The following is a 12,575-nucleotide window of genomic DNA, read 5'->3' as shown; positions in this document are numbered from 1 at the left end:
TGATAATTACGAATTTTTATTCCTTACATGAATTACAACAAGTTTTCCTTACCTTCATAGTTTGTAATTCTTCTACTTATCAGATGACTTTAATTTTCCAACATTTTTAGAACCAAGCTATAAATAGAGTAAAAGACCCAAAGTGAAAGAAAGATTAAAACAGAATGTGAAACAGTGCAGGAAATCGCAAATGAATTAAAATTCTTACTTTTTGGGTTCCTTGCCTTCTCTATGCGTTTATGCACAAAGAACAGTTAATACCCTAATGGTTAGTGGTGTTCTCCCCCTATAGCCTTGTTGCAGGTGTTCATTCTCTCAATTTAATCATACTGATCCATTATTAGAGGAATAAAGTAAACATCTTTAGAACATATTAAGCATCACACTGATTAACAGGAAATAAATTGCAAGAGTCAAATAAATTGGCCAGATACAAAAACAAAACAATGCTTGTGATAAAAAGCGGTATTTGTCACAGAATATCCACTTACAATATAATTAGTCAATATTCCCTATTCAGAAATGAAAAACTACCGTCCTCCACCAAGTATTTCTGTCACGAATTCTGTCAGGCATATCTGTCATGATTGATCAATGATTTGACATTGGAAATCGTGCCACATGCTCATTGTTGATGTAAACAGAGATAAGTAATTTGGTAACGATTTCATGATAGACGTGCACAAAAAAAAAAAAAACAGATTAATGAAGCATCGATACAAGCATGCATTTCAATTTCTTGGGAATTTCGACAGTGGACACTATACCCACTGTCTTTTTGTGAACAATCGACAGTAATTCCATAGATTCCTTGTTTTCACACAAAGTAAGTCACATGATTATGTAGGGCAATTATGTCACTGGGAATAGTCATACTAACAGAAAAAATAGAACACTGCTCAAACCACACTCACCAAGCGCTGCTCTAAAACCGATTGATGGAGAGTGTGAGGAAGAATCAGCATAACAGACCGGTTGCTTTCATAATTTTTAGAACAATTTGCAGATACAGCTTCTGAAAATAACAACTAAAATGGAACAGTCAATTTGTCAAATATGTATATGTAAAGGGAAATGCGTATGACAGCACATATCCCGTCTTATGTAAGCCTTCAGATTTTTCTGTCCCTTAAACGAATTTTAACAGTCTCTTACAAAAGAGTTGTTCTTTCAGCTAATATTTCTGCTAGATTTGTATTCCTTGTGTATCATAATTGTAGCGAAACCTTTCGCTACTAGAAGAGTGTAAGCGAAAGAGGCGGTGGCGATGGGTGGGGGCAAGGGTGTCAAATGGTAAGTAGCTTGTGTATGAAAAATGTTCTTGGACTGGCTCTGATTATTGTAATTCTGGGGGTTGTGGACGATAGATTTATTAATTCTAGCAATAGTAACGCTTTTCCCATAATGTGTACTACATAATGTATACTATCAAGATGGTGGGTACTTTCCAGCCCTCAGAAAAAAAGAAATGTCGTTATTGTTGTTAACTTTTACTAAAAATGTGATTTCCAAATAGTACTGATCTATAAGTAGGGTATCGAACTGAAAATATTCTTCAGGATGTACCATTGCATTTTCTATAATCTGTACACTGAGGGGAGGGGTACTTTATGACAGCCACAAAACATTTTTAAAATGTTAATATCGTTAATCATCGTTGATCATTGACTCACAACATAGTTTTTAAATATGTAGTGATGTGTGAGGAGGACCCTGACAGTGGGAATACGAATATGACATTTGCAGCAAAAACTCACAAATAATACAAAGACCTAAATTTGGGCTAAGATTGGAAAATGTAAAACAGATATGGAATGTGGTATAAGAATTAGAACAGTAAACATTGTTTTTCTAAATTTTGAAATATAGTGTACACTAGATGTAAAAAGGTGGGATGAAATTTCGCCCCTCCCATCTTTGGTATTTTGAGGGTTAAAATCACTCTCAAAATCTTCCCATTATGTTTAGTTGACAGTGTCACTAAATGTGCTGTGCAGTAGTGTGAAAGTTGGAAAGAATTCAGCATACTCCATAATGCACAAATATATTACAGAATGGCTATATCATTCTACTAGTCACCTCATCCTAGGTTCAGTTGGGCCACTAACAGATTTAAGAGCACTTAGTGGCGTCCAAAATATATAAATAATGTGACACCTGACCAACATTTTCTCTCTTTAGCACACCCCACAAAACAATGAATGGGAAAAGTTTAATACCGACTACATTTTAGATGTTCATACAGCAAAAGTTCAGCATCAAGGAAAATGTTTTCCGATATTATTTCTTTATTACTACGAGGGTTGACTGAAAAGTAATGCCTCTACCTTCGTAACTCTTCAACAGTTGGCAGCATTGGTATGCGGCAGGTACTGGCTTGTCCTGTAACCTCTTCTCTATAGCTCCAGTTGAAGGGAAGCCTTAGCACTCAACGGTTGCATAAAGAATGGAACCCTGTGCAGACGGTTGGTAAATGCGATTCAAGCAACATGCAGTCACTGAATTCTTGACAGCAGAAGCTGTCACGACAAAGGATATTCATCAGCGAATAAAATCAGTTTATGGTGGCTGTGTTGATGTGAGTACTGTGCGCCGTTGGGAGAGTATGTTTAAAGATGTTGCGGTGGGAACATCTGACCTACCTGACAAACTAAGCGTTGGGCGTCCTATGACAGCAACCACGGAGTTTCACAAGCAAAGTGTTGAGAGATTGATTCAGGACGATCGTCGTATCACTCAGAGAGAAATTGCAAGCACAATCGGCATTTCACAAGAACGTGGGGTCACAGTATTGCTTCGCTTGGCTGTCGGAAGTTCTGTGCATGGTGGGTACCTGGGATGCTGACTCCTGAAATGAAAGTGCACGGACTTGAAATTTGTCAGGAACTCCTCTCACGTTACGAGAACGAAGGTGACGCCTTTTCTCCATTCAGTTGTGACAGGAGACGAAACGTTGGTACACCATTACGACCAGGAGACGAGACGTCAGTCTATAGAATATTGACACAAAAGCTCACCCCGTGAAGGCTTCAGAAAACTGGTTCCTCGTTGGCAGAAATGAATCCACTTAGCTGGTGATAATGAGTGAAAGTTAATATTGAGATTTAAATATCCCATTCTAGGGATTATTTCTGCATTAGATTTATTAAAATATTCACAACCAAACCCAATTAACGAAGATGGAGGCTTTACTTTCTGTCCAAACCCCGAAATTCTAATAGCAACACATTTTTCAGCCAATATATACATATGTTGTAGATACACATTGATTTACTGAAAAGTAATCCATGATACACTTAACATCTCACTACATATTAACATTGAAATATTATAAACTTAATGTGAATTTACGGTAAAAATTATGATAATGTAGCACTGTACATTAGTGTCCCAGAAAAATTTACAGATGTACAAATAGAAGGTAATCTAATAATGAAGAAAGCTTGTGAAACATCTGCTTTCCATAGATGATTTTCATATTTGGGAACCACTCTTATTCTGTATAGGGACTGGGCTATGCTGTTTTGTTTCAGTCTTAGTAGAAACTTAGATGTTGCTATTTTACTTGATTTAGAACTGAAATGCTCTCAATGTTTCGTACATTTCACCATAATGTCCCTTTGGATTTATTTGTTAAGTTTGTACAATGAGGCTCTTCAATCATCTTGTGAATAGTTTTCTTATGTGTGCCTGATGGAATAGCTTCTGTTGTTAGCTTCTTTATGTGATGCTTTTTAGGCCAAAATGTCAACAGTCTTATTTCCATCGATACAAGTGAAGCCTTCAACTGATATATTATTTCTGTATTTCTTTCTCTGATGTACTATAAGACATGTCTTATTTGAATTGTGGTTCTTGTTACTGTGGAGGCGTTCGTTCAGAAAGCTTGGATATATGCTGTAGAGTCAACCAGTCTTACATGTTTTGTAATTGTGTTGATTCTCTATGACAGGTTGTTAACAACTAGTTTGATTGCATATAATTCAACAACAAAATTGGGTCACTCATTTACACACCTGAAAATACTGGTAAAATTATGTATATGATACATTTCAGGAGAATTGACGTCATGAACATTAACATGCATTGAAGACTAGCTTCTCCTTAAATGGAGCTATTGAAGTCTTTAAAAGATCTATAGTGAGAGGAGGAAGGGGGCTATCAGTTGTAAGTAGGATCATAGAAATATTGTTTTTCCTTCTTTCCTTGGTTGAATTAATTAAAACTATATGGCATTCATTTTAACTTTTAGTTTTTCATGTAATTATGAAAACATTTTTACAAATACATATGTAAAGTGAAACGTGTACACTGCTATCCTCACCATTATTCAGTCATCATGTTCACTTTCGATGATGACACAGCAGTTGCGGTCGGCATAAGCTGTGAGGCCACACTTGCCTACTGCTACCTCAATAAACTGAGTGTACTTTTGTGTTTTCTGTAAACTAGAGAGCAAACGTTCTACCTGTCCCTCCAATGTCAAATTTCATAACTCTTGAATGTTAATTTTATAAATGACTAAGCCAATAAAGCTCTGGGTTTATTGCCAATGTCGATGATTGTGTGTTACTCCCAATGCTCATGTAGTACATCCGCCTACACTAACTTAAGATTTTTCAAAACTATGATCTATTCACTCCAATACAACAGCCACACACAGACAAATAAAACAATGAAAATATTGGAATTTCTTAAAATGAAAGCAGGAGCGTTCTGTCAGCCTCAAATCTTTACCATGAAACTCCACATGCCGAAACAGTTCATTTAGCTTTTCAAAGTATCCTGCCTATTGCAAGATTAAAAGAATGCAGAACACTACAAGAAATAAAAATCATACTTTTCCTTCAATATAAATGTATAGTCTTGCACCAAATCTGTATTCTATAGTTATGAGACTATTACAGGTAGAATAGGTTAAATAGCATTATACCATACAGAACTCATTTTACTTATAACTTCTTGTCTATAACAGCTACCACACCCCACTTATTCTGCATCCAGTGTGAAAGGCAATATAGAAACCATATCACAGACCGCATCTCACAATTGGCGGGATTTTAGATTGCAACACACATTTCAAATTCGAATATAGAAAAAAACAAGACGCAGAGAGGTATTCCCACTGTCACAGATGGATGCCGACTGACGCGTCGAGCATACACATTGCAAAAATACGCGATCGGACCGAACCAAACAGTGTCAGACGGAAACGTCGCCCACTTTCTGTATATCCGTCGTATTAGTACAAATACTAACCACATTGACAGTGAAGAGTCTTCATTTACTTTGAATTATTTGAGATCCATCATAATTCAATGACATCTTAAATAGTGCTCTAAGAAAATCCAAAACTCTTCTGGGTTAATTTTTTAATAACTATTTTTGTGACTGCACGTCCTGTAAACGTTCCATTTAAGAAAAGTAAATGTTCCAGACATGTTCAGAAACTGACGTCATATAGAGAACACATTAGTCTATCGAATTGATAAATACACACAACAGACAATGGATATGTAATCATGTCGCCAACAGTGCATGTTTCTGAAGTTTCAGATTTAAGATCACTCCTTACTGATGTCAGAAATTCTGCTGATAGTGCCGAAAAACTTATATGACGATTACTTGGTACTGGAACGAGATTGATCTGACATAGCACAGTAGTTTTATAGCCCAGTACAACAGATTTCCTTAACAGCAAACGACGTATAAGATGAGCAATCTCCGTGTTTATGATCAATTTCTAACTGAAAAGTTCAAATGTAGAAATATTATATTTAGAGAGTTACCTGTACAGATATTCTCAGTGAACAATTTTTCATTTCAATTCCATTATCTGCACTTTATACAATGTTACACAATGGCTTTATTAAAAACCTACTTATAACGATCAAAATGCTATATATTATTACTGTGTTGTTCCACTGTGATAATTACTCACTGGAACAGATTATAAATATTTTAAAATTAAAATAGTAAATCGTTTTCAAGATTAAGATTGAAGTATATTCTACCAAGGAATGGACTTTTCTATAGTATTAGTATGAGAAGGGATTTAGTAAATTTTATAGTCATCAAAAGATCTTCATTGCCATCAACAAAGAGCTTCTCTTTACACACCACTATTTTTTTACAACATTACACAGGTTCTGACCTGAGTCAGTAATGGTTACTTTTGTATGGTTTTCAATTAAAATGTATTTTGAATTATCTTCAGCACCTGAAATGAAGTCATGAATACTCTCTGGAAGAAAGGCAGCCCTAATATGGAACACTAAAGAATACTGATATTATAGTATCACAACTGAATGTATTAATTTCAAATATGTTAGTGCTTAAAGCAATATTTAGCTATCAAATTTCAGGAGAATACCGAGTCTAACTGTATAAATTACAAACAATTTAGTGTCATAAAAGTTTGCTAAAATATACCATAGTCAATTCTAACGATATTTCACAGCCTACACAGTCAAATGAAGTTATTGGGACAAGGACCATTGCAAGCAAGAAGAAAAATATTTTCGTCCAAACAAAGCCAAAACTGCTTAAGCCAAATTACAAAACTGAGAATTTAATAAAGTGTACCACAATATAATTTTCATGATGCAGGCTCCAGAATGGGAAGAATTTCGCAATTCAGTCACTTGTATTATGATAACATGTAATGACTATACCTCAAGATCCTCAGCACTACACATTTGCTTTTAATTTTGAGGATGGACAGCTGGAACTGGGCACACAGTTTCACTAACTTGTCATTGTTCATAGCAATAAACAAGAAATAAAGTGAGTGAATAAATTTTTCTCAGAGATCAGGACAGCTTTTTCTATAGTCAGTCAGTTGTACTTACATGACTAGGCTATATTACTGTTGTTTTGAGTCATGTCGAAAGTATTTGAAAAACTTGGTATTTAGAACACCACATATTTCTTCTTTCTCCAACAGAAGTCTCAGCACTGACTTAAAGGAAAGTGATTTACATGTAATCAAATAAACTCCTGAAGTGAAATATATGTAGATACAGAACAGACAATCTCCATCACGTGAGAAGTCATTTTGAAATGATTTGAGAGTATGTGACGTGTAGGTATAAATGTATTATTTCATTTCACAATACTTTATGTAATTTACACTAAACTGAAAATAAAGACATTTAGGCTTTATGAGAGTGTACCAAAGTAAGTATTTACAAGAATGGAATAGAAAAGTTATTTTATTCTAGCGATATCATATTTTCTGTTTTGCAAACACAGTATAATACGTATGTAAATACAACTATGAAGATCAAATGTACGGCACTTTAATCTAACCTAAGGAAAAACCGAAGCTGACCACTGTGGCCGAGTGGTTCTAGGCACTTCAGTCCAGAACTGCACTGCTGCTATGGTCGAGGGTTCGAATTCTGCCTTGAGTATGGATGTGTGTGATGTCCTTAGGTTAGTTAGGTTTAAGTAGCTCTAAGTCTAGGGGACTGATGACCCCAGATGTTAAGCCCCATAGTGCTCAGAGCCATTTTTTCAAGAAACCGATACATGAGGCACAAAAACTTGAGCATCTCATTTTTTTAATCACCAACTTTTTACAGGAAGTACAGAGCACAAATACTTTCTGATTGATGAAATAAGAAGATTTTCCGGTTGTTGTTCACCACTAGCCTAAAGGATATCAGACACTTTTGCATGAATAACATATAACCCTTACATTGTGGTACTAGTGACCACCAGTGACATGAAACATTATTATTAGCTTCCAACAGATACACTGTGTGCTTCACTGATATTTCAGTGATTGCTGAATATGAATATCATAACACAGCTACAGTTACTAGGACATATGGTTTAACATCTGACATTACTATCAGATTCAGAGAAGGTGTACAAACAATACTTAGGCCACAATAGTAGTGACAGAATGAACAACGAAATGTTAATAATACGGGTAGATGCCATTAATTGAGGAAATTTGAATTCAGTCTTTGCATCTAAATGAAAAAGTGTGTTTATGAAACCAAAAATAAACTGTCTGAAGCAGGAAAGTAAGTAATTGGATTAACGAAGTGCATCACGAATAAAAAATTATCTGATATCTATCTTCAAATACCGCAGATAGAGTCGTGCTAGTTTACTACAATCATGGAAAAAGCCTGAACTTCCACATGCAGATCCACAGACAAAATGCTACTAAAACATAAAATGAAAATCACGAAACTAAACTGCACTGCATAAAGATCATAACGAAAATCACATACACATGCCCCATTTCCATCAAGAGTTGTGTATCATACGAATGTAATACTAACTGAAAACACACAGCATCCCTTGGAAAAAGGTTTAAAACATAATGCTGACTCACTTTGCAAATTAACAGCCAACTGAAAATCTCCTTGTAGTGGCTGATTATATTCTCACTAAGGATGAAAACATTAACTACAATAATGTAATACAAGACAAACTAGATAATTAAAAAAAGAAGAAATGGAAATCATATCAACACAGATTAAAAACAATAACAATAAATGCAGAAAATTAAAATATGAAGAAAAGCTACATGCAGAATATTATGATTAGAAGATATGACAAAGGGAGTTGTGTTGTACTCACAGAAACAAAGGAATACACATAAAAACACAGAATTCAGCAACAAAAAACATGGAAGCGTTAAAATGAGACTCAACTGACAATTTTAAACACGTGTTACAAACCTCTCATAACACAGAGCATACACATTCAGACAGGGAGAAATCGTCGAACCGAAAGTAGTAGCAAGAAATCAGTATGAAAAATATTTCTGACCGTAAAATAGTAATTTTCAATTTAGCATCCACATACCAACTACCAAAACAAATGCAATCACAGCTCGCACATGACTACAGTCTTGGAAATGATTGCAGAATAGGAAATACCATCAAGCTAATAGCACACATAAGAGATAAAATCCCTTACAGAAAAACTGCTATCATTTGATGGAGAAAGCCTCTATTGTTGCATCTCTGTTAGTGAAACCACTAAACTAACTGAAGGATTCACAATAAGACATAACCATCCCCCCTCATGAAAACATAGATGGAACAATTAAATTGTTTCGTTTAATAATACAACAAAATTATTTTCAGTTTGTTCAGAAATATTGAATACAAAAATAATGTTTAACTTTTGGTTCAACAATTTCAGGAACTCTAGCAATGTCATCCTGAAATATAAAAATTCACATTTGAAGGTACAACAACAAAGAAAAGCCAGACTATTAATTACTGGAACACATACAGGGACAACATAACGAGCACAGTAGATGAACTTTAAAATTAATAAAACAGTTACATGAAGACGTAAATAAAAACAAAAAACATTAAGGTTACAATGGAAGAAGAACAATAAAACCCCAAAATATCTGGAGGTAACCACCAGCAAACCAACACACATGTGATACATGCAGAAAACCCACAAAAAACGACAGAATAACAAATGAAACCCGAAACCACCCACAAAATCACCAATTGTCTGCAGTCACATATAAGCTGAACAGAGTCAATAACAGGTACTAAACATTGCCTAGAAAACGAATAACTTAGTACATAAGCATATACCTAAACTAAAATCAAAACGAGGTTGATACAATTAGTCTGTTATCTCCCATTTCAATTATAGGGACTGCGAAAGATTATAAGTATGGTGGGACATTTTGCACTAGAAATAATTATCACATAGTGCATGGAAATACAGTACAGACCATTCCACCTTCACAGACCACCTTAAACCACTCATTGTAGAAGAAGAGGTGAACATCATAAAAGCCAGTATTGGCAAACAGCTCCCCACTTCCCATAAAAAAATTCCGTACACAGGAAGCTCTTTCACACAGTAAACAGATACTAAATAATGAAATAAATTTTGAAAAGCAGACAGAGCACAAGGTAATCAGAAAAGTTCTGCAGAAAAAAATTTCCCTTTCCAGGCTTTACTGCCTGTTAACGCACCACCACCCTCCTCCCCTTTCCACTTCATCCCTTCTGTTCCAGCTCGCTATCCATTCCACTACATTGCTCATAATTTTCAGTAATTTTTGCCTCCCACACCCATCTGCTCACCATTTACATTTTTAACGCCATGACTACTCCATCTTTTCCCTTAAATATAAAATTAATATTTAGCAAAATAATGAAATAAAGAAATAAATGACGACATGTTGCAGAAGGAGAGAAAAAGTTAAAGAAGTGTTTACATCAAATCAAAACTTGTGAGAACGTTGATAACACTAGAGAAGACACACAAAACACTTCGACAGAAGGATGCAAATAAGTACTAACAATGTTCCCTTGTGTTGTGTTTAACCTTTTTGCAGGCTCATTTTTATGTAGCAATTCAGTGTAGATAATTTTTTTGCTGTCCTATTACAGTTGTGATCAACTGATTGTACTTATTTTTTATAAATTTAGCTTCTTAATTTAGTACCAAAAACTTCATTAGTGCATATATCACCATGACACCTCTCTGAGGTATTATGGCAATGGTGGTAAATGTATTTCCCTCTTCCCTTTTGAGTCTTTCCAGTTTTTACTTTATGTTTTCGTTTACTTTATTTAAAAATCCGATATTAGAGTTTGCTTACCAAATGTGAAAACACATACTTTATCACTCAATAAACGTGTGAGCTGATATAGGTCATAATAGTGTAATTGCAGAAGAGAAGGAATGTGTTCCGACAACTGTACTTATCTCACGACAGAGAGAAACTGATTGTTATAGTAGTTTCCATATACCTGGTGCAAAGGTTCTACCACAAGACTTCAGGCAAAGACAGAGGTGGTCAGACACATTCCCAAAAGCTTGGGGATACCCCTAAGTGGGTGGTATATACGCATCCCAAGGACCACAAAAGAAAAATTAATTCTGTGGTAAGTATATTTCTCAAGCTCCTTCCGTAAACTACTCTGTTGGTTAGCATACTTCCCAAGAACCATTAAACCACCGTTGTTTGGTGGGATACACGCTTCCAATAGTTCTGAGGATCAGGTTTCACAACAAACAGAAACTATGGCTGGTACAGTAGACTGCCATTGGATGCCAGGAGCATACAGAAGTTTAAACACATATTTCCTTGGAAGTTGTAAAGAAATACATTTAGTGGGAAGTATAGGCCCCATGGACCGCAAGAGGGTGTTTGTCTTGTGCTTAACATAAAAAGACACAGTTTTGCAATGCAACATGGGATTAGGCAATAACCAGCAATGTCAAGCGAAGAATTAGCACAAGACTATGCAAGCCGATGGTGTTTGCAGATGTGAGCGAAATATCAGGCATGAAATACCGTAAGTAATATCATGGTCGCCCAAATGAAGAACTCAATGACACCTTATCAACCGATAAGAGGTATTGAACGTACATTTGTAGTGTTACCACTATAGAACCAATTTAATTAAAAAGTTCGAGAAGATTCATTTTAATCTGCACAAAACTGTTAAAACCATCAGATTCAGTAACCATTGTAAAAGTAATAATCTTAAGTCAAATTACATAGACGTAAATGTCAAAGACAGTTCGAAGGTAGCGATATTCTGCAGACAATCTGAACCAAATTCTTAACTGAAACGCCAATCTAAGTGTGTCAGACAATTCAAATCAGAACATAAGAAGTTATTTTCCTAAATTAAATTTAGAATGTAGTAATGCAAAAAGCAGTGTATTCTGTCATCTGGCGACTGTAGTTTCATGCCCCACCACCGAAATAAATTGAGTTGTACTTTCCTTGCAAATTAGGGACAAAACCATAATTTCCTTTGCAAAATCATATTCCTCCTTGTTCTGTCAGTGGGAGGCTCATGCAATTTCGAATCCGTTTATCTCTATGGGATCAGTAAGCACATCCAACCAGAATTAAATAAATATTGTCTGACCAAATTTGAACGTCTTCTTCAGATCCATTACGCTGAGCAGCTGAACTTATGTTCCCCAGCCTATTTGTAGTTTTCCTTAGTGTGAAAATTGTGTGACCTCTTCGTTAAACATTTATTCTGTTATTCGACTTCATTTTACTAATTTTTTTCGGAATTTGCTTGCCCATTCTCTCTACCACTACTGTGAATAGTTGTATACATATAGACAAAACTTTCTCTCTGGCAACTTTATTTGGACCTTACTGCTTTAGAAACTGAAAATGGCTGTGAGAGTTAGTTTTGCTAGATTAAAGGGTAGAAGGATTGCTGTTGTGTTCTGCGCTTACATCTGATAGTGCACTTTGAAAAAAAAGTTGGTATCATCACCAATTTCGTTTGCGTCAAGTAAGTGATTTGCTGTTTGATTAGTTGCTTTCTCGTGCATCTGCATTATGAGCACCACAGAAGACAAAATTTTGCTAGAAGTCTGATTTTTCTAAATTACACTGCTGGCCACCGTAAATGCAACACCAAGAAAGACAAGAGGTAGCACAACAAAATTTATTTTGTAGATAACATGTTGACCAAGTATCAAATGATTACGTTTACAGACGTCTGTGACATGTGGTTCCTGCCAGAGTCAGTAGCCAGAGTAGCCGCCATTGTTGGAGATCACCGCTGCCACACGTCTCAGCATTGAGTCAA

Source organism: Schistocerca americana, chromosome 6 (assembly GCF_021461395.2).
Source record: "Schistocerca americana isolate TAMUIC-IGC-003095 chromosome 6, iqSchAmer2.1, whole genome shotgun sequence".
NCBI lineage: Eukaryota > Metazoa > Arthropoda > Insecta > Orthoptera > Acrididae > Schistocerca > Schistocerca americana.
This window is presented reverse-complemented; position numbering follows the sequence as displayed.